This window comes from Penaeus monodon, chromosome 5 (genome assembly GCF_015228065.2).
Source record: "Penaeus monodon isolate SGIC_2016 chromosome 5, NSTDA_Pmon_1, whole genome shotgun sequence".
Classification (NCBI taxonomy): Eukaryota; Metazoa; Arthropoda; class Malacostraca; order Decapoda; family Penaeidae; genus Penaeus; species Penaeus monodon.
The window spans coordinates 13,404,617-13,409,616 of record NC_051390.1 but is presented as its reverse complement, the minus strand read 5'-3'; the positions used below and the strand labels follow the sequence as shown (position 1 = coordinate 13,409,616).

Below are 5,000 nucleotides of genomic sequence, written 5' to 3'. Positions count from 1 at the left end.
CGGGTAAGGGTTAAGCAACCCAAGCTGTCAACTATCTTGAAAAATGAGTGGATTCCACTAGTCATGATTACAATTCTGCTCCACAGAAACTTCATTTAAATGTATTTATGACAAAGGGTTCTGAATGATTCCTTTTGAGAGAACATATATATGATAGGGGAGCCTTGTTTGGTTTTCCCCTCATCTTAGTCCTTTGATTGCCTTTAAAAAGGACTTCCATGCCTTCTCTTTTCCCCTAAATTTCTTTGTTGAGGGCCTTGGGAGATCAGCTGGAATGGGAAAGACATTTGCTCATGTCTCTTTTCATTTTCATATTGTCCATAGCCTTGGGTTCATCAGGCCATCTTCCAGTCCATCTTCCATGTTCAAAACTAGGTGTCCCCTATTCTCACTGGTGGAGGAACTTGTTTCACCTCTGTAAGCAAGATGCTAGTTAAGACCTATGAAGCACCACATTATAACTATCTCTACCAGGTCTGAATGCCCTGTCATAAAAACAGCAGGATACTGGTTGATCACCAATGAGTTCCATTGTGTCAGGGTCCAGGAAAACATGGTGATTTGCTGGTTCTATGTTGAAAGCTTACACTTCAGTGCAATGTAATGCCTCCAAAAGCAAGGGTCCTGTGTGATCTTGATAATGTATAACTGGAATCTCCAGATAATGATTTAATATCTCATAGGGACCTAGAATTGATAGTTAGATACTTAATCTCAACAAGTATCTAGGTCACTGGAGTAGGTATCAGACATGACTTTCTCCTTAATATAATGAGGTGGTATGGTGTTCTTCAAATTGATCTGTTTGTGTCCATCAGCAATTATATACTTTCTTAGGCATAAGTGACTCAGAATGGAACACCATCAGTAACTTCCCTCATGTTATAGGTGTTTGATAAGCTGAAAAGAATTCAAGGATGCCTTCTCCCATGGCTCCCTGTGTGAGGCTAAGATGTATTCATATAACTTTATTTTGTCCTCTTCCTGTTCCAGGGGGTTCTATAAGGTTGGCTAATAGAAAGTTTCACAATATCCTTATGCTTATACATATAGAATTTCTCTATTGAAATCAGTTAATTTTTTTTCACCTGTTATAGTACAGGATCTCTTACGAGGCCACATGCAGATAACCAGTAGTCAATATCAACCTGCTAGGTTATATTTCTGCAGCACATTTGAGAAACAACACTCTTTCAGAGATGTATTCATTTCTGGCTATATCCTCTTCGTTCATATTGCTTTACTTCTCTGATCCAGATGACACGACCATCATGTCATGAAAAAATTTGGTTTGATGGGCAGGTGATGTGAACATGCTGTCATGGGAAAATCTGGCTGTGGGTCAGCATGGTGCAAACTTGAGCATTTTGCTGAAGGCTGGTTTGACAGGAAACCTCTTGGAGGATGATTAGACTCATTTGGCATTTAGGATGCAGTTTTTGCATGATATCCATGGATAAACAGGTGTGTAATGTAATGTCCATGACCCATGACTGGAAGAGCATCTTCAGGGAAGATACCTTTTCCATGCTCAGAATTCAGCCATGACTAGCAGTGCATGTTGTATTACAGAAAATTTAATATTATAAAAAAAAAAAATTAATGATACAAATGATAAAATGTTACTTAGTGTTATTATTATTGCACTGAGTTATAGACTACCTAGAGAGATAATATGGAGTCTGTGCAAGGGAAACAGTCAATTACCATCTGGATTATCCAATCAAATGACAAACTTTGGTAAATGTCATAAAAGCTAATGCTTATACCAAAAAGGCAAAATAAATTGGGAAGGGGAGACCTAGTCTTGTCACCACCAGTGTTCACGTGTGCCCAGCAGTCTCTGCTCATATAAGCCCAATCCCCATATTTTGTGCCATATGTTGGCAGTGAAATACTCTTGCTGCTAATGCTGACCACACCATATCTATATGTGTTGTGTATTTATTTTATTATTACCCTTCAAACCATCAAATATTTCCAGCTTGGGTAAAAAAAAAATTCACCTTACCTGGATAACCCTTAGATGTTCTTAGTAGTTTTGGCAACTAGGCTTTGCACAGTAGAGTACATGAGCTTTCCTGTGCTTTGGTGTTTCTATAGTTGGGAATAACTTCTTCCTCATCTCTCATTCCCTATCCTCTACCTTTTGCTATAAATTACTTCAAGGACATGTTTTAGAACCTGTGGCCATGCCTGCTTGTTGGGTGGAAGGTGTCTCTCACAGATTCTGCTTCTACTGCAACACCAACACTTGTAGCTAGGACCCTGGTGGTCATGCTCTTTAAGCCACAACAATAATAAAAAGGGTGGATGAGTTGGCTAATGTGGGCCACATTCTCTCTTTTTCATTATGTGTGAAGTTACAATTTAAAAGTCTAAATTTTCTGATTATATTATCTTAGGTGTGATCAGGAGGAAGGCCAATGGACCTCTTGAAGATTATCTGTGAACCGTATCATCTTGTATAGCACCATCTAGACAGCCTGTAAAGCTATGACCCAGCCCTAGAGTAGTATTCACAAAAGGTCATAGAATTTTTTTAAAGAATTTAAAGACTCTTAAAAACAAGATTGTCATAGAATTTGTCTATGACACAATCCAAAGACTATCCTTAACAATGTCATCTCTGAAACACCTTTCAAACATCACACTAATTACAACTAATATTACATCTTAATAAACTTATGATGATAAGCCTATATAATAATAAAGTAAAATAACTAATGAACCTCTACTACATAATGACTATACTGTTACAAATCTAATATATATCTTATATTTATGTAGGACACCCTCTATGTTTGTTGTCACTGAGACAGCTGTGAAATGTGGAACACCTCCAAGCCTGTCTTAAACTTCAGCTGAGTCACAGACATAAATCATATGTGAAAGACATTTTTCTGAGGAGTCATAAACAAAATCACAGTCAGACTTTTTTCTGCCAGTCAATGACAAAGCCTGGAGCCTGTGACCTTTCATGAGTACTGCCCTAGGTTCCTAGTCAGCAAGATGGGGCTGCTGATGATTACTTTTATTTCTTATAACACTCTTGTTATAATTGTTTTTGTCCCCCCCCCCCAACACACAGACACACCAGTCTAACAATTTAGTAATGAGGTAGATCATGCAAATGAGTGTTCCCATTACTACAATATACTAACTATTCATACTATGATATAGTAACTATTCAAGATAATACAAACATGCCCTACTGCATTTGTAACCTGAATGTTGGCCATGTAGCATTTGTTGCTGCAGGCAATAAGGTGGTAGCTTTGTTGTCATGGGTACATTATTTGGGTAGGTGCAACACCATTACTTTATAGTTATTGGTCTTATATATAGTTCAGGATCACTTGGATAATTTAGAATGCTATCCTATTATATGGCATACATACCTAAGCAGCTGTCCCTTTTATATATTTCATTTTCTGTCCACCTCATTCTGGTTGGCATTGCATCCAGTGTCTTTTCCTTTTTATTCAAATGAACTTGCTCCCCAACTATGTTATTGGTTGTTCTTTTGTGTTATCCTTCACTCCCACCATTTCTTTTAAGTATTTTAAAATCTGTTTTTTTGCATTATGCCTTCAGGACTGAGAATTAGGAGTTTGACAGATGGGGCACATGGTAGGGACTTGTAGGTGTTAGGCAATGGAATTCTTCTGATTTCCACTATCTTTGTCAAAAGAGAAATGCAGATTTGGTTGCATAAACTTTCACTCTGGTAAACTTTGGTTTTCATGCCCTACTGCTTGGACTCTGACCTCTGAGTCTTCCATTTGTGAAACTTCACATTATTTCATGCTTTTATATTCATATGTATATGTATATATATCTACATCTATATCTATCTATCTATCTATCTATCTATCTATCTATCTACACACACACACACACACACACACACACACACACACACACACACACACACACACACACACACACACACACACACACACACACACACACACACACACACACACACACACACACACACACACACACATACATATTAAGTGGATAGACTACAGGAACATTATTAGTGACAAAGTTGAACACTGGTTAAGTAGCTGTAACTGTTCTAGCTTTACTTGCATCTGGTTGTATATGCACCCGACTGTATCACTGACTCTGTATTTCTTAATAAAATTTGGGAATATGTATCTCATTAAAATTGGGGAATATGTATTTCTCATTAAAATTTGGAATATGTATTCTCATTAAATTTTGGGTATATGTATTTCTAATTAAAATTTGGGAACTGGGTATGTTTGGTCTTTTTTCCTTTCTTAATTTTTTTTCTTTTTGTTCAATAAAAACAATGCATGCAAAATTAAATCTTATCTAATAAATCTAAAATGACTACTCTACATTACTGCAACCAATTATCAGGTTTATTAATTTATAGAATACTCTCTTCAACTTCATAATATGGCCAAATTTTGACAAGCTACCTTTAAAAGAATAATAGCTTGCATCTGTTTAATTTTGATAACCAACTACTAGGCATTGAATGAAATCAGTGATTATTGTACAATATGTACAATAATCATGTTTTGGGTAAATCTTTGGCTTTTTGTAAATTATTTCTATTAAGCAAGACAGATGTAATAACTAAAACATGAATATATTACTAAAAATATTACTATAATTAACTTGAAGTAAAACTCAGACTTTGTTAAACACAAATATAAGAAATGTCAATTTCAATTCAGAGGGTCCTTTTGTTAATAGAAATATATAGAAGTATGAATATCCACCTGAGGGCAGTAAGCAAGAGCCGAGCTTCTACTTGAATCCCTCCTTAGCACCTGCATTAGATCTTGAATACAGCTACCAATTCTTACATAATAATTAGCAGATAGGAAATCATCTGAATAGCTAAATTGGTTACTACTGTAGATGCAGATATTATGATGTATATTCACATATCTTAGCATTTCTGATATCATATAACAATAGCCCAATATCAAATAATCATAACTACTTTCTTC

The 5,000-nt window shown here is 36.0% G+C and overlaps 1 protein-coding gene across 4 annotated transcripts in view; it reads right to left on the bottom strand.

Moving 5' to 3' along the window:
- Positions 1–5,000, bottom strand: part of LOC119572994 (5'-AMP-activated protein kinase catalytic subunit alpha-2-like) — a 122,123-nt gene that overhangs the window by 99,304 nt on the left and 17,819 nt on the right. The gene's annotated exons all lie outside the window — the stretch shown is intronic.